Here is an 18,551-nt window from a genome sequence, read left to right as displayed (position 1 = left end):
GTCAGAATGATTGTTGAACAAGATGGAGGACCCTACATTATATTGTTCCACAGATATGATCAGTCACTTCCAGATTATATCTGAGAGAATATTCCCTATGGCTAATTTATGAGAATCAAGCACAATTGCTCCACACAGAGAGATTATATTTGGTGGAATCTAAAAATTGAGCTTGTGCAAAAAGAGGTTATCCAGATAAGATATTACAGACAGCTGGAAAGAGTAGATAAAGGGAGTGAAGACAAGGTTATAACATGCTTTTAAGAGAATCCACGCATACAGTGTCTGCCATATAATAACATCAATGCTACTCTGAAATGGCTATAAGTAAATAATTGATATTTGCTACAAGATACTTGCTTCAGGAGAAAATATAGCTTTTAAAGAGGGCAGGGAACAAAAGGATTTGGAGAGCAAGACATGATAATGGCTCAGATAGGTGCCATGGAAGTCAGCTCTCTTGGGGACAAAGTTCCCTGTGGTATCCGTGATTATGGACCAAGAAAGAAGACTTTGTTAACTCTGCTGGTGGGAAGGTTTCTGTCTGCAGAGATTTTTCTGCATTTTATACCAGGTTGTCATTGGTGCTATCCAGTCCCCTTGCATCGGGGGAATTTATATCGGGACAAGAACCAGGTATCTAATAGTGAGGAATGGGGAATATGGCCGCAAGGAAGATTGACTTGTGGGAGTGTCCCTGGCACAACACTGGAAGCATAAATCCCATTACGTGGGAGACTTAACTTGGAGGCCCGTTGCGTGGTATCTAAAGCGAATCAATAGAGTTATTTGCGAACGAGAAGCCAGGTGGATTTTCAGATTGGGCCCCGTGACTCCCGTTGAATCCCATGATCTTCCAATGCTGTTGGGAGTGGTTTGCTGCTTTTCATTCGAGCGGCTCCCTGTTTCATTGATCCATCTAGAAGTTAAGTAACTTGGATGCCTAGATGCTGTGTGGAACGTAACTTGGTCTTATGGATCTCCTCAAAAGCTGGAAGTGAATCCAGGGATCCTGCGAAGCCACCCTGAGAATAAGACAGGGAAATTGCAGAATTTTGCATAGTTGAAAACGGGTTGTTGGCTTGCTAATCTGATGGACGACTGGGTGCTGTTTCTTGCCGTGTAATGTGTAGGCCTCCCGCTCACAGTGTCCCTCAGTCCTCCCCTAGTTCCCAGTATCTGTACTGGGAGCCGTTGTGTCAGATCTCCTTGTTTCCCCAGACGCACTGGAGTTCCCCCCTCCTGGGGGAGGGCCCTGAATCAGACCACTAAATGAATATGTAACACTTTCACGATTTCTTTTTTTGAGGTCTTCAGCAAGACTGCCATCTGCTCTTTCGCCGAGCCCTCAAGGGCAGGGGGTCGAGTTGTTCACCACAAACAACCCATGAATATAAAACATGGTTAGTTGTTGGCTTGTGCTCTCAGCTGAGTGCAGATAACATGATAACCTACGTTTCAGCCACTACCCATGGCTCAAGAGTAACTCATGCTCGACCCTCAAGGGTGGGTGATTGTACCCTTCAAACCCAGTCGCTGCTTTTCAAACCAAGAGCAGCTGAAAATCCTTATGATGCGGCTTCTGATGTCATCGCCTGTCACCACCACTCCTTTCTGAGCATACGCATGGCCGCTACGTGCGTTGTTATTTATTTATTTAGAAAATGTATTATCTATTTATAATGTATTTGTTATCTGATGCTTGGCTGCTAGGCCGAAGCTGGGGCAACTCGGCTCGCATGCTGACAGAGAGCGGTCTGGTGCCCACTCTGGCACGTGTGCCACAGGTTCGCCACCAATGGCCTGACCCTACCCTGGTGCACACCCCTAACCCTAATGTAGGGGTAAAGTTCCATTGAAAAGGCGTGATTTTGAAAAAGGCATCCTGGAGCAGCTTTTTCTGCGCAGCTCAACATTTCTGCCCATTCTAAACACATTCCAACCATCAGAATCATGCCAGGACACCTCGTTTTCCTAACCCTAACCCTACCCTGGTGCACACCCCTAACCCTAATATAGGGCTAAAGTTCCATTGAAAATAATGCAGTTTTGAAAAGGCCTTCCTTGAGTAGCTTTTTCTGCACAGCTCATCCTTTCTGCCCCTTCTAAGCACATTCCAACCATCAAAATCATGCCAGGACACCTCATTTTTCTAACCCTAACCCTACCCTGGTGCACACCCCTAACCCTAATATAGGGGTAAAGTTCCATTGAAAAGGCGTGATTTTGAAAATGCCTTCCTGAGAAGCATTTTCTGCGCAGCTCATCATTTCTGCCCATTCTGAACACATTCCAACCGTCAGAATCGTGCCAGGACACCTCGTTTTTCTAACCCGAACCCAGTGATGGCGGCTTGGCTCACGTGTGCGACAGAGAGGCTCTGCCTGCCTGGTGTGGCACGCGTGCCAGAGTTTCGCCATCACTGTCCTATAGCTGAAACCTTGCACCCAAACATTCCCCTGCAATGTATGAACGAGAAACCTAAACCTGCCAGGTGGTTTCATATTTGAATTGCCCTCTCAATTCACTTTATGACAAACAAGTCTGTTTCCCTGTTAAAGCTATTCTGGGTGTTACGATGAAATGCCAGGCCTTTGTGATTTTTGACTGGCAGGCAATTGTGGACTTTTTTCTTCAGTTCCTGTTTCTCCATTTGAAAACAGGCTCAATCTCCAGGATAACGAGGAGGAGGCTGGGATGTGAAGTCCCAGGGCTTCCCAGCTAAAGCTGGATAAAGCCCTCTTCAGAGGCAGACGGCTTCTAATGAGGTTCAGGCAGGAGGGTGTCATGGTGTGTGTTTGTGTGTGTGTGGTTTTTCAGCTAGTCTATATTTCAAAAGGGATCTGTCTGGGTTCTGAGGCTGTGCAGCTTTAAGAAGCAAGTTGTATTTATAGATTTTTTTGTAAGCCATCCAGAGACGAAGTGATGGATGGCCTATAAACATTCTAAATAAATAAATAAGACAAGTCTGATTGGCAGGACTGGCACCGAACCCGCGGGCCGATTCCCACAAATCCAGCGTGCTGCGCCATCGGTTTTCCTGTGGACTTTTCCTGCCCGCCTCTCCTGCTCGGGAAGCCATCCGTGGCATCTCCTTTGGCAACGGTGCCCGCCTCTTTGCCAGGGAGGCCCACAGTTCCTGCCTACTCGGCTTTTCATAATTAGTGCGTTGCAGCCGCTTAAAAAAGGACATGTCCTGCTGCCCGTTGTTGTGTGAAACAATGCCCAAAGGCAGGTGTGCATGTTGGGAAGGCTTTTGCTTAAGCTTCAGGAGGCTTTATCCTGTCTCTAAACCAAGGCTGAAATTTCCCATTCACCTACCTGCCCGCCTTCCCACCTCCCCTTTTTCACTTTCCAACAACAGCATCTCTCCACCACCTATCCTGTGTTTATGCACCCCACTGAACGCATAGCAAGGTGCTGCCGCTTTGCCCCAGACTCTGAAATGCACGTGCAAGCCTTCTGCAAGGTGGTTTCGCCGGTCCCCTGTGGGAAGCCATTTAAGCATTATTGTGATTAGAAATTACCCGTTTCGAGACGGTCCAGCTGGGCATCCTTCAAGGTCTGGGCTGCCTGGCTCATTTTCACCTGGCCTGGGAGGGCAGAGCTGTGGCAGCGAAGGCTGGAAGTGCGCAGAAACCATCAGGACTTGGGCATGGCTTAGGGTTTGGGTCCAGTTGGGCTGGGTTCTTTTGCCGAAGGGGAAGGTGAATTATTTTGCTGCCGCTTGGGTTCTGTTTCTGTTTCGCCGTTGTCAAAGCTTGGTATGTACTGATCAGTCTTAGTGTATGTTAATATTTGCATGATGGGTGTCAATGTTGCCTTGTAATTCTTAGTGAATCATCTTGAAATGGTGCATTTTTACTAAGTAAACTCTTTGGAGGGTTTCCTGTTGATAAGAGGAATAAGGTGAAGTTGACTTGACATTTCTCGAGCTAAGTTTAGGGGTGAGCAGCTGGCAAAGCTTGGCGAAATTTCAACAGCCCTTAGGAAGCCCTGGCAGGGAGATAAGAGAAAGGAGTGTGTGTGCGTGTGTTGTGTGTGTGCGCGTGTGTAAGAGCAGATGAGAGTGCAAGACTGGCCCAACTCTGCCCCAGGGTTTCAGTCTCACTGCTTGCCTGTGTGTGGCCCTGGACGGATTTTCCTGTAGGGAATGTGGTCCTTGGAGCCAAAGGATCATCATATAAGGAGGAGGAGGAGGAGAGATGCAGAGCAAATGTGTGTTTGGCTCCCCTTGAATGTCGTAGAGATGATGACAAAGGCGACAACGATAGAGAAACGTCTGTGCTTTGCAGCGGGGAATGTGATGCGCCGTTCCAGCTCGCCGAGGGTGCAAACGTGAGCCGTGCCTGCACCACGAAAGGGAGCGTGCCGGCTTGTGGAAGGGCATCCTAGCCAGGCTGGTGCAGCGAGAAGGAGGGTGTGCGTGTCTTCAAGGCGGAAGGGGCAGTCCTGGCAGCTTCCGTGCATCTTGGTTCTCCCCCGTCTCTGCGCCTGAAAACAGGGGCACATCTCTTCAGCTACGGCTGAAGTGTCGCGTTCTCCGGATCATAGGCAGAAGCTTAGCTGCTCTTATCGTAATTATCCGCATTATTGCTATTGTGCGCAATTTGGATACATGAATGGGTTGGGGAGAGAGTCCTGATCTCCACCGAGCGCGCAAAGAGGAAGCGACAGCCGCTAAAGCGGGGGTTTTGTTACCTCCAAGGCCTGAGCAGTAACATTAAAAGCGAGCGCGTGGAATGTTATCTTTAGAACAACTTGCCATTTATTTGCAATCGTGTTCTGTCTTCATTTATTGCCCTTGAACATCTCTGTTTACCGAGCTTGCGGGGGGTCTGCAGAGGCAGCGTGAGCTGAGCATGGATTCGGAGCGGAGCCTTCCTACCAGACATGGGTTACATTGCTGGTTTGCTCATGGCCTGGAGCGTGAGGTTAGGGGTCCCCCAAGAGGAGGTGCGAAGCAGGGCTGGGGTCCCATGAAGGCTGCAGTGCTGAACTTGCTTATTAGAAAGGGAAGCCCGATGAACACAGGGGGACCTGTGCCTGGATTCTGCTCAAGAGTGTGAGCTGTGACTCAGGAAGTCGTGTGCCCAGATTTTGTCTCTGCTCTGAGGTTCTTAGGTAGTCAAGCCCTTCGCCCTCAGCCTCCCATCTGTAATATACAGGGAAATAAGACTTCTACTGCAAAAGAAGCTGCTAAGCTGTTAACCAGCGTGGTGTAGTGGTTAAGAGTGTGGGACTGGGACTCAGAGGATCCGGGTTCGAGTCCCTGCTCAGCCATGGAGCCAACTGGGGGACTTTAGGCCAGTCACAGACTCTCAGCCCAACCTACCTCACAGGGTTGTTGTTGTGAGGATACGATGGAGGAGGAGAATGATGTAGGCTGCCTTGAGCCCTTTGTAGGAAAAAGGCAGGATATAAATCAAAAAATTAAATTAATAAAAAATAAAACTAAACCATGTGGTTTGTTCCTCAGTGCAGTGGACTAGAAGATGTTCGCTGTACAGCCCTTTGTACATAACTTGTCTCCTGGGTCAATTAATAGAAAGCGCCATGAAATCTAGAAGGGTTAAAAGAGATAGAGAAGAACAAGCTGTGGTGACAAGGCATCAGCATGGCTTCTCCAAAGGGAAGTGAGGTAATCTTACTAATTCATGCTGAACAAGTCACGTTAGAACCAACCAACCAATGAATTTGTGTTTCCATTTCTGCCACAGTTGGCGATCGTTTTTTAAAAGTCCACATAACTATTCATATGCGTTTTCGTGCACACAAAAATGTGTATACCTATTTGCATGGAACTTTCCTTAATATAGGCATTTTTGCAAATATGTGTCCCCAGTTTATACACTTTGGGCATTATTTTTCCTACTGTGTGTGTATGTGTGTGTTATAGAATTGGATCACAAACTATGGAAAATTGCAAAAAACAAAAAAGCCCAATTGTGCTCTCCTTCACTTATTGGCTGGGGAAGCATGACTTTGGTAGGTTCATAGAATCATAGAATAGTAGAGCTGGAAGGGGCCATGAAGGCCATCAGGTCCACCCCCTGCTGTTGCAGGACACCACGTCACACCATCCCACTCAGATGGCTGCCCAGTTTCTTTCTGAATGCCTCCAGTGCGGGGGAGCCCCCCGCCTCTCCAGGCAGCTGGTTCCACTGTTGTGTTGCTCTGACAGTGAGGAAGCTTTTCCTGATGTCCAGCCTGGATCTGGGTTGTCGCAGCTTGAATTGATTATTCCGTGATGGTTAATTTTACTGTGTGAGCCAAGCTAGTTTTGTCCCCATCCCCAGCTAGAAAATCAGCCATCCCGAGAGCCAGAGATTTATGCGGGAGGTTCACAGTTCAGTCCTCTGTCTGCTGGGGAGAAAAGCTAGAGAGAAGCCAAAAGTTGAAGGTTGACGTCTGTTGCCTTCTGGGTTTTGAACCATTAAGTTTTAAGCTGTTCTCAGAAAACAGAACAATTGCCACTTCAAGGTCAAACACGGAGTGTTTTGGTGTCTGTGTGTCTGTCTGTCTTAAGAACCTGGAACTTCAAAAACCTTGCAAGGGATTTGCAATAAAACCATTCAGTGAACACCAGGGAATGGACACCAGTAATTTTATTGGCTTTTATTTTGCACTATTTGGGTGTGTAGCATAATGAAAAACATTTTCCTGGAGCTGATGGTTGTAGTATAAAATGATTGCCCCGTTCTAGTGCTTGCTAATTGAAGTGGAAAATAATCACAAGGCATGTGCGTCGGAGGTTCAGATGACTCCCAGTAGCCCAGAAGCTGTTCTGGACAACTGGGAGGATGCGGAACAGTAAATTTTATCTCCACCATTGGATAGCGTTTAAAGCCCATCAGAGGAAGGGCATTTAGAAAAAGAGCAGTGTAATCACAAGACATGGTAAAAAGAAGAAAGGGACAGCATTTCTAGATTTGATTCTGTTGTAAGAGCTTCTTCATGCAGCCCAGCTTTTAGCAGCTGGAGTTAAAGTTTAGGTGTATAGCCATGTTTAAGTTGTTATGTTATGCTGTTTATTTAACTCCTATACCTTTCCCATTGCTCCGTCCCAGCTCCTGCCAACCGTGCAGTTCGAAAGTATGCAAATGCAAGTTAAAGAGATAAAAAGGTACCTTCAGTGGGCAGGTAACAGCGTTCCGTGCACCTCGGTGTTTAGTCATGCCGGCCACACGACCACGGAGACCGTCTGCGGACAAGCGCTGGCTCCCTCTGCCAGGAAACAGAGATGAGCACCGCCCCTGAGAGTCAGGCATGACTGGACGTAACGTCAAGGGGAAACCTTTACCTTTTTTCCCACCTTCAACAAGGTGCTATTCCCCTGAGAGTGGAGGGCTGAAAAGCAGCATGGCGGGCTGCTGGTCAACAGGGCTTCTTGGGGAGGGTCGGCCCAGATGTTCCCTGTCCCTCAGAAAAGGATGAAATGTGCAGGCGCTCTCAGGTAGTCCTGCCACTTCTTGGCCCTCTTCAAAAAGTGGCAGATTGTCTCTTTGGTCAGGAGGGATGATGGCTGAAAGACAGGATGCAATGAGAAAGACCAGGCCTTGAGGAATGCTTCAGGGCTGCGGCTTGCCCTTTGAGCAATTTGGCTGCCTTGAGGTCGTTGCTAATTAGCTCCTCTTGCTGAAAGACAGGCGCATTCAGAGATGCAGCGTGGCACCGTGGAAGCAGCTGCTGATCGCTCAGTCTCCCCTTTGGAGCTGGATGTTCTCTGTCTGCCCCTGACATGCGGAGACGAGAATCTGGTCACATCAGGGAAACGGGGCGAGGGGAGGAGACAGGTTCTATCTGGAAGTGTGTTTAATCAAGCGAAGACAGTACTGGCGTTCAGATGAGACCGCGGCGTGACAGCGCTTGTTGGGTCTGTGATGCCAGTAGGCCTGCTGGCAAAAACGCATCAGTTCGTATGATATCTGGGTGTCGTTGCTTCTGCCTCCGTAATTGCGGAGATGGTGTCTGCAGACATCCTTCCCCGGTGCACCTCCAGCAAAAGGAGCCGAACTGGAGAAGGGCAGCCCCATCACCGAAGAAGCTCCAGCGTGAAGCGGGAGTTGCGCTCGTCTCCCTCGCCACGAGAGGCTTCCCGTCAAAGGCAGCAGAAGAGTGTTCAAAGAGCCCTCGTGACTGACAGTGCTTTGCGTGACTTTATTGACAGCGACCTGCGTCTGCTGAGTCCAGGAGAAGCCATTTCCACAGCCATCGCAAATGGGGGCAGCAGACCCCAAATGGAAGGGCTGGAAAGATGGAAGGTGAATTTCCAGTTGTACAAGTTTCCTGTTGCAGGCAAGGATCCCAGAAGATCAGCTGTGGCGTTGTAGGCTCAGTTTAAGCTTCCCAAGACTTTGCAAGTGCAGGTCAGAGCCTATGTGCAGATGCAGAAGGAGGCAGAGATGGGCAGCCCTGCAACCAGTACGAAGCCATCGGCTTGGTCTTCTGGGAGCTTGGCCCGCCTTTGCAGCCATCCACACTTCCAGCGATGGACAGGCCCTGACACTTGGGGAAAGGGTCAGAGAGGAGAGCCCAGGAAGTCCTCATTCCAAGCCAAAGCAAGCATCTGGATTGGCCAGATTGGTCGATCTATCAGGGCAGCTTTTTCCAACTCGACACCCTTCAGATGTGCTTCACTGCAAGTCCCTTGATTTCCAGCCTGCATGGTCAGTGGCAACAGGAATTCCTTTCCTGCAAGCCAAGGCGCTATCATCTGAATGCAACTGAACTCAGCACTGCCACTCAGCCTTCAGGCTCTGCATTCCCCTTCCATGTCTGTTCACTCCAACTGCTGCCTTCATATGCCTAAATTAGCTACGGGTTTCTTCACAAAGCTGTCGTGAGCTCCCTTCTGGAGAAGGCAGCAGTTGCTGGAGCGAGAAGGGATTTAAGCTGTGCTGTCTATGATTCTTGGCCTCCAAGTATTAGCACAATAATGAATTTCGGTCCCAACTTTGAGAGCAAAATATCATGGAGGGCTGTCAAATTAATTGATCTTCTCAGCATCTCACTTTTCTGTTTTCTGCCATGCACGGCTTGCTGATTGTGTTGAATCATTTCCCAAGTCGACTTGGTGCCTTGTGTGAGAAGCTAGTGCTTGTTATAGCTCTTCAGTGCCACGCCGAACTTGGAAAACAAGGCTCAGATTAATTAAGATGCTAACTTTTGAGCTGGCCCAGTGAAAGCTGCCGCTTCACCTGCTGCGTTGGTTCCAGTGTCAGGAGAGGCGCTTGGCAGAGGGAATGAAGGATGGATGGGCTGTTCAAAGCGCTGCAGTTCAGCAGCACGGATAAGCGCCCCCCGAGCGGGACATGGCTGGGGTCAGCATGGAGTCAGACTGGTGCTGGGCGCTAGCGTGCAACCCACGGACGAGAAGCAGAGAAGGAAGATGCGGTCTTGTCCCCCAGGGTCCCAGCAGGGTTGCTGCTCCTCCACGCTGTGATAGCACGGTGGGACAACAAGAGAGATACAGGCTGGCTTATCACATATAATTTGGCATAGCATATCAGTTTGACTGATCCTATGGTGGATTTCCTCCAGCTTTCTTTTCAGCACGGACCCCCGTTTTGCTGGGTAAGCTCTTCATTTCTGCTCATATTGGACTCCCTCCATAGCACAGTGATGACAAATGTTGGAAGTCCAATCAGCAACTACTGGAGTCAGGCCTGGGAACAGCCAGCTCTGTGCCTTGGATGGAAGGGCTATGGATGGAAACCATGAGATCGCCTTCCTTCTCCACTGGTAGGAAAGGTTTCCATGGACCAGAGTTGAGCCTTCAAGCTGATGGCGCGTGGCTTGGTCAGGCGAACTCGTCTTCGAGGGCTTCATCCATCCTGGTGTGTCCCGTTCACCTTGGAGAACCAGCTCACAGTGTTTGTGAAGCTCAGCTGACTCTTAGGGTTGGGATTTCCCTTAAGGCCCAGTCTACCTGGCCCCTTCTGAAGATTCAGGGGGGCTACTGTTGACCCGCCGCTGGCAGCCCCGCTTTGAGACATGCCTCAGTCCCTCCCAGAGAGTTAACCACCCTGCACCGGGGTGCTGGGTGCAGCCCTTTCCCCCCCATCTGCAGGCCGACGTCCCTTCTCCCTCTTCTCCAGGGAAGAGCAGTGCCTCTCCTCCTCCTCCTCCCCTTTCTCCTCAGACCCACACGCTCTGCTCAGCATCTGTGATTTCAGCGTGCCCGTGATGAAGCACATGCTGTTGTTCTTGTTTCTTAATTTATAGCAGGGTTCTGCCTAAGGGCACTAGGCTGAGACAAAATAAGAACTTAGAAGAGCGAAGATGACTAAACCTAGTGTGAAGTACTGATGAGGTCTGTTTCCGAACCCGCACGCTGCCGCCGCAAGATCTTTGTGCTTCAGAGCGCCCGTTCCCAGGGCGTTTCTCCCATTGTGCTGAAGTTTCCATGCAATCCACTCGCCAATCAATGGGTTTAAGTGGCCGTGGGTTTCCTGTAATGGCATCACTTCCCAGAAGCCCGGGCATCTCTTGTGTCTCTCTGCCCACTTCACTTGGCTTTTGCAAGGATAGTAAAATGTGATAAACAGCGTCCCAGTGGATTACTCATCCCCTGCTATTCTTCTACATGAACGGAACAGTCATCCTTCATGAGTAAGAAGCAACTATTCCCATCTCTGCTGCCCCCCTCCCTATTTATGCCAGCCCCCACAGTCTCTTTCAGAAAGATGGTCTGTCACAAGAAACAAGGGAAATGATTTCAAGGTGGCAGCTGGCGAATGCCGAGGTCGGCACAAATCCACCTGCACCGTGACTCACGTGGAGGGTGCTCCAGGTGGGAGTGGGAGAAGGAGCTGGGGCTGCAGTCTCACCTGGCTTTTCCTGTACCGACCCGGAGAGGGTCAAGGAGACGTGTGGGGAGAGGGGCGACCCAAGAAGGGAGATCAGTGCAGTGCGTGGCTTCATGCTTGGGAAGCACAAATGAGGTTGGTGTCGTCAGCAAGAGCTATTTCCGCATCTCCAAGGGAGAGTGTTTGCCAGGGTTCTGGTGCTGTGCTTGGGCATCGCTCTGTGCCTCCTGGGTGCAGGTGCTCTGGTCCATTTCCGGCTCTCCCAGCCGGCTTCTCCTCCCTGCCCAATCCCGGCAAGAGCCAATTTTTCCTTACATTCCCTGGGGTCCTGTTAGACTGCTCCATCCCCCGTTCCCTTGTAAATTCACTTTATGTGTCAAGCCAGCAACTCGGGCATAGGTCATGGCAAGAAGCAATTATTATAAAGAACCAGCTGGCCACTCATAGTTTGCAAAGAGAATATTATAGGCAAGAGCTTATTCTGGGAAGCAGCCTCTTTCCTCTGATTGATGGATGGCAAAACATCCTTATTAGAGCCGCATTGTTAAGCGGTCCCACGGGGGAGCCAGTGGAGGATGGTGTAGTGTGATGTCACGGCGGCACTGGAACCCGCCGTTGCTAAGAAGAAAAACTGGGAAGAGCGGATCGAGCCCACTCACACGCACCGCCAGCCCGAACCACATCCTGTGGGCCAATTTGTCTTGTTTTGTGTTCTTAATATTTCTATCATTTTGAATGAACGGCTCCTAATTATAATGATTTATTAGCTACCTGGGGATATGATATTTGAGCAAGCCCCAATGCTTGGGAGAGACTGATCAGTGAGAAATGATTCAATTTGGGGATTTTGATAAGGATATCATCAAGCAGGAGAGGAAACTTTCGAGCAATTATTCGCCCCTTAGAAGCCTCTTCTGATTGAATTGCAGAGCTAAGCACGCCTATCTCTCCGATCACTTCCTCCATCTTCCACTTCCTTTCCTTTATCTTACTTTCTCACACTTTGGGACAATGCTTAGGAGAGGCCTTTAGAAAGCCAAATGTCTGTTGCTGCTGTTTTCAACTCCCACTTCTTACCACTGGAAGTACTTTAATGTATTTAATACAGAACCGGCCGTCTGTCTCTGCCGACTCTGGCCCTTCCCTCTTTGGAACGTGGCCAAACAAATTGCAGGGGGTCTGAGCTCTACCAACCCAGTTTTCTTCGCAGCTGGATTCCCAGCCTTCCTGTTGTCTGCCTGCTAGTTTCTCCGGTCTGTAAAGGCAAGCAGAATCCTTACTTTCTGGGCATCAGAGTCTGATTGCTCCTGGAAGCTGACTGGTTGGGAGGAACTGTCTACCTGGTGATCGCTTGTCTGAGTCAGGATCCCGTCAGGAATTGGGAACAAGCCACCAAACTAGACACACCTGAGCTCAGGCAGACTTGCTGCTTCAGGAAGTGCCACGGAGAAAAGATGCCCACCCAGTGGCCCACCTGGGAGGACCCAGGCTGGAAAGTTGTCCATGGAGAAGCAGTGGTGACCTGGCTTGCTGTGTGAGGCCGTGGCAAGCAGATCCCATCCCAGCGATGGGGAGCTCTTTGGCCTGTCTAGAAGTTTCTTCGACTTAATCCCTTTCTGTTCATGCCCACCCAGCCAGCCATTTTTCTTGATTCCAGACATGTGAAGACTGGTGACGATCCCAAACTCATGGGAAGTTCTACACATGGTTATCGCCTCAGTTTCCAAAAGTAAGCCCGGCAGTAAGATCAATTCACCGGTCAATATTTCTTTTTGGCACAGTAGAAGAATTTCTCACGCAGTGTATCAAAGCGTTCTTCTAATGCTGTGCTTGGTTAGTTCTGGGCTCAAAGTCAACCCTTCCCTTTGTCCGCAGGGATGAAATCATTAAACTTTTCCATTGTAAAGGAAGAAATGGTTTGGCTTTTGAGTGGCGAGGGTTGTGGGGCCGCTTTTTGAAAAATCTGCATGCAGCTGGGAGCCCTGACATTTTGCAAGTTGATAGATCCCCCCCCCTTGGGGTGTGTGCATTCCCCTTCAAAATACATAAATCCGAAACTTGAAGCCTTCCTTACATCCTAAACATGAGGTGTGGGACTTCACTCCCCCAGGACCCAACCTTTCCTGATCCATGTGGAAGCCGCTCCTCCTGGGTGATCCCAGGCTGTTCCACGCAAGTTTAAAGCTGCTAAATTGCTTATAAATGCCAAACACGTCATGGTATGCAGAAAGGGACGGGATTTAATTACTGCAATTCAGCCGACTCAGAAATGTGGTGGCTGCCAGTGTAGAGGGGTCAGAACGAGGCTGTTCCAAGAACAAGCAAAGTAGATATATGACAATAGCCGACTTGAGAAATCTTGCTTGGATTTCCTGCTAGGATTACTTCGCACCACGCGCCAACCCTAAGCTTTTGGAACCAGCTCGCATCCCCTTCATGATCTCGGGATTCTCCATCCAGTCCTAGATTTAAATGGGAAACGGCTCTGATCTTCAAGAGGTCTCAGACACACACCAGCGATGCCCAAAAGAGGAGTTCGCACCTCGTATTTCATTTCCTCCCGAGCTCTCTTTCCTGGCCTGCCCTTTCTGTGTGCCGACATCCTGGAAGCTGGCTGTCTCTCTGCAAAACGGCTTTGCTGTTTTCGGAGACAGCTGCGCATGGACAGTTAGCTGCTGACATTTAGAAAAAATCTTAGAATCTAAAGCAAGAGGCAGAAACCAAAGGATTTTCCTGCTAAAAGGTCAACACTGGGTTTTTTTTAAGGTTTTTTCTTTTTAGGGGAAAGGATGTTTTAACACTGGTTTGATGGTGTGTGACAAGATCTAAGCCCGCTAAAATGGAGATAAGAAAATACGGACCAAGGCGGGGCCATGGAAATGACCAGCGGCCAAAGGCTGTGAGGTGGAGAAGTAGACGAAGGGAAGAGAAGGCAAGGAATAGCCCCATTTGCTTCCATGTAGCCTGAAGGGCCTGATCACGCCTCATCTTGGAAGCGAAGCAGGCTCAGGCCCGGTTGGAATCTGGATGGGAGACTTCCATGTTGTGAACCACCCAGAGAGCTTCAGCTATGGGTGGTATAGAAATATAATTAATAATAATAAAAAGGAGGAGATCCTGTTGAGAAGAGTGGAAGCATCACACAATGTGCCTTGGACGCTTCTGCGTGACCCCGTTGAATCTGCCTCTTTGTGTCTGGCCAGCCAGTGGCCAGCGCCACGTCTTGCGGTCTGGAATCCCGTTGCTGAATTGTGTCGTATGTTGCGTACTTCAGTTTGTCTTTCCCCTGAGAGGAGCAGCAGTCCAGGTGAGGATGGTGCTCAGCAGGAAGGCCGACGTTTCTCAGGAGCACCATTCGTCCCTCGCCACCGGTGGTGCTGGCTAGGGCAAACAGGTGCCATAGGCTCAGACGTCTGGAGGTCCAGCGGTTTCTCACCTGGGCAGTAGGCCGAGCTGCAGACCAGAGGATACATCAACCCAATGCAAGTGGAGGGAATGGAGGGTCTAGCTGCCCTCGCAGAGCCCTTCCACGAACGTACTTTGGGTGTCCATGCCAGGTTGGAGCTCCTCTTCTGATGACAGCCACTGATTGGTCTGCAACTGGTGGGTCTGGACCCACAGGCTGATCTAAGGTGGGTCACAGCAGCATCACAGCCATCACCAATGCGCATGTTCCCAGGTGCTGCTCTGCAGGACAAGCAGGACCTCACGTCTGAAAGGATCCACCCATCTGTGTTGGATCTGATACGCATTGATGTGCTGCAGTGCACATCTCAGAGGCAAAGACCACGTGCAGGACAGATGGGCAGGCAGAGCTGGGTCAGAGTGAGAGGACCTCCAGGCCAGGAGTCACTGGACAGGATGAGGACAAGGGACATGGTGAGCCAGCTAAGGAGAAATGGGCCGTTTGATCCCTGGACAGCCGTTCTGCAGAGCAGAGTCCTTGGTCCCTCCCCATCCTTCGTCTTCTCCACCCCGGGCTCCCGACGGCGTGGTCCCAAAGAGGCACTGAAGCTCGGGCGCAACTCTCTTGCTTGAGGGCTGCGCATGGGCACTCCATTATATCTGGAGCGTGTCTCTCTGCCTTCCAAAAGGAATGGATATTAGAAAGTATAAAGCCCTGAAGCATTTACCCATTTCCAGTGTTAGAGGGAAGATGGATGATGTTTTTCTCCTCCCCGAGGACAGCTAACCTTGTCTCGTGGAGGAGAGCAGTTGTGCTAAAGACTCCTTTCGCTGAGGGATGCGAAAGGTGAGGGGCATCCCTCACCATCCCAGGTTGCAGAATTCGACCTGCACCGCAGCCCAAGCCTGCCGCGTGGCAAAGGACCAGTTCGGAGCTCCTGGCCAGTGCCGGGGAGGGAACAGCACCTAGAACACAGGGAGCGTGGCTGGGCTCTCCTGTGTGCAGCACAGTTGCGTGGCAAAAAATACGCTTTGCTTGCAGAACATCGCAGGTCCAGGCTCCGGCTTCTGCCACCGAGGGTAGGGCAAGTTGGAAAGACCTTCCACCCCAAGAGGGGATCATTCCATAATGCATTCCATTAAAAATGGATGGATTATGTGGCTCCATAGATGTGGCCGGGCTGGGCTGCAGTGGAGGGTCAGGAGCCCAGAACTGGGAGTGAGGCCCAGAAAGAATCAAGACACGAAGGCAAGCCAGGGCTCAAGGCCAGAACTGTGCAGCAGGCCAGTGCTTGCGCAGACCTTGTTGCTGGAGCAATGCTCAGCTCGACTTTCTTACATGCTTTCCGGCCCGGAATGAGCCAACGGGCAGCCTGCATGGGGCAGCTCTGGACGGATGCTGCCCTGAGAGACTGCAGTTCCACGGTTCACCTCCTGGGGCAGCAGTGAGCCCTTCCTGACAAGATGGGGGCTTGTGCGTTCAGGACTGGTCGTGTGGGCACCGAACCAAGTGGGACTCGACTTGCCTGAATCCCAGTCCCATGCTCTTAACCAGTACGCCACACGGCTCGCTCGCTCTCACCACTCCATCGTTGTTAAGCGGTCAACATGCAGATACTGTTTGATTGCAGAGTTTGGAAAACTGAATCGTAAGCATGTTACCCTGGGGCAGGACTTCTCATCCACATTGTGCCATCTCATAACTTGATGAAGAATTTTACAGAGTGAATCCCGCAGCAGTTGATAGCAATAATATTTGTAAACTGTCTTGCCCCATCACTGTCAGGAGCTGCCCTCTCTCAGGTTAATGTGGCAACTTGGACAACTGACAGTCCCCACTATTATCAGCGATTTGGCAATCAGCACAATAGGATCGCTTTGTGTCATTCCTTTGGGTTTTCCATATCGTCGGGAGGAGCAGTGACCCCATCTTCCCAACTGCAAGAACAGGGTGTGCAGAAAGCAGTTCTCCAGATGTTTTGGACTTCACTCCTAGCATCCCTGATCATGTTGGCAATGGACATCTGGAAGCCGAACTCCAAAACATCTGGATATCTTCCCTCCCCCTGCCCTGCCAAGCCTTTCCAAGTTTTCTCTGTTCATCTTTCCTGTCTGTCTCATGCCCCTATTTTTATCATTATGAAGGATGGGAATTTGCTTTTAAAAAATAGTTCCGTGCACATCCTGGGCTTTTAAGCAAATCATTTCTATTAAATAGGAATGAATATTAAAGTGGGAAGTGAAGATGTCGCTCATTTGCAAGCAATGAATGAAGGGCAATTTGCCCATTCAGGGGAGCCAAACTATCCAGGGATTTCAGGAGGGGTGAGCCTACTCTATCCTTGCTGGAAAGGGCATGATCCAGCACGTGCTTAATCCAACGCCCACCATCCTCTGGCCAGCCACACCCCTGGAAACTTTGGGGTGCATTTCTAGCTCAACATATACGGACTCATGCCTGTTTTACCTCTAGCACAACCGGCACCGAGGGGAGTGCTGAGTACGTACTGACTGGTGGCAACTTGTCCTCCACTTCAGCGCTTCTGAATTACGCTAAAAAGAACTGCATTTCTGCTTACTCTGGTAGATGAGGAGGGGAGGGGGAGGAGATCCCCCCCAACCACAAACCTGAAATAGCCCCACTTCCAGCAGGGCCAAAATGAAGCCCTCAGCCCTGAACTGATTCTTCTTAGCTCTGCCTTTTCATTGACGCCGTGGAGTGACAGCCACGTTTCTCTGTCCTCTTGTCTTTGTCCCAAAAGGTCGGCCGCCTGTCTGAGAGTCCAGGTTACTATTTTGACAAACCTCTCCAGAAAGATGGAGTTTATTTATTTATTTAGTAAACACTTTTCTAACCGTCCACTCCAGGCATCTCGGGATGGGGTACAAAAAATGTGTAGAATAAACCAAACCCCACAGCACCTGACGATTGATATACCAAAACCCCAGGTAAAATCAATTAAACATTAAAATAGCAGGGAAATGAAAAGGGTTTTTCCTGATGCCAAAATGAATATAACGTCGGTGCCAGGCGAACCTCTCTGGGGGGCGTATTCCATAGTCAGGGCACTACCACAGAGAAGGCCCTTCTCCGGGTAGCCACCCTCCTGATCTCCTTCAAGGAGGGCTCCTGAAGAAGGACCTCCGCCTCAGATCTCAAGGGCTGGGAGGGTACACAGGGGAGAAGGCGCTCCTTCGGGTATCCCGGACCCAAGCCGTTCAGGGCTTTATAGATCATCACCAGCACCTTAAATTGGGCCTGGACTTCAATTGGCAGCCAGTACAACCAACAGAGGACCAGCATTATGTGTGAAAACCAGCCAGTCCCCGTTAACATCCTGGCAGCTCTGTTCTGAGCCAACTGAAGCGTCCAGACTGTCTTCAAGGGCAGCCCCACACAGAGCACATTATGGTATTCCAACTGGGAAGCTACCCAGAGCATGGGTCACCATTGCAGGGCAGTGCGCACCCAATGAGTCAGGAGAAGAGTTGGAGTTGGGGGCAAGCTCAGCACCGAGGGAGAAGCTGCCCCCTTGGGCAGGCGCTCGGAGCAAAAATGTCGGTCTCTACTTTCGGCAGCTCCAGTGGGGCACACGCCCCATCGGCACCTTTTGCACATGGGTCCCCAAGGCACGACGTGGCTGTGCGGTTGCTTTTGAGCAGAAGTCTCTCCGATCGCAGGCGGCTTCAGTGTTCCTTCTGCTGAGCTGTTTAGAAATCTAATGGAAGTGGTGAGGGTTGGATTATTAGATCCCCCCCTGCAAGGGGGGGAGGCAAGCATTGGAAAGGAGGGGGTGGAAGGGTTCAGACCATCAGTCTTCCATGGGACAGGGGATAGAGCTGTTTGTCTGCTTCAGTCCCACCGAGACCGGTTTTATTGATAGATTACCTTCTGCGATGTTCCTTTTTCTGCGCACGTTAACTCGACAGCCCCTTTCAAGTTTGTTTTCAAAACGCTCTCAACATTCTTCCCACCGCTCGGTAATTCATTATTCATCCGAGGCTCACACGGGGGGTATTGTTCAGAGATTTTGGAAATGCAGAATCTTAATAATGGCCCAATTAAATTGTGTGTTGAACACCTGCCCCGCAGTAGATAACGTTGCCTTGATTAGAATAAGATATTCTGGAAGAGTCTCCACAGCAAAGGCACTGGAACGTGCCGGCATTCTGGGAAAACTCGGGCGGTCGTGAATTAACACCCTCTCTCTTTCTTTCCTTCTTTCCTTCCTTCCTTCCTTCCTTCCTTCCTTCTTTCCTTCCTTCCTTCCTTCCTTCTTTCTTTCTCTCTCTCTCTCTCTCTCTCTCTCTCTCTCTCTCTCTCTCTCTCTCTCT

General features: G+C 50.1%; 1 protein-coding gene across 1 annotated transcript in view; it reads left to right on the top strand.

Annotated features, from left to right (window-relative positions):
* The window catches only part of MAD1L1 (mitotic arrest deficient 1 like 1), a 365,974-nt gene that overhangs the window by 346,853 nt on the left and 570 nt on the right, over positions 1 to 18,551 (top strand). The window lies entirely within an intron of this gene.

Source organism: Varanus komodoensis, unplaced genomic scaffold, assembly GCF_004798865.1.
Source record: "Varanus komodoensis strain SLA01 unplaced genomic scaffold, ASM479886v1 scaffold26, whole genome shotgun sequence".
Classification (NCBI taxonomy): domain Eukaryota; kingdom Metazoa; phylum Chordata; class Lepidosauria; order Squamata; family Varanidae; genus Varanus; species Varanus komodoensis.
The sequence above is the reverse complement of the archived record's forward strand: the minus strand, read 5'-3'. Positions and strand labels throughout refer to the sequence as shown.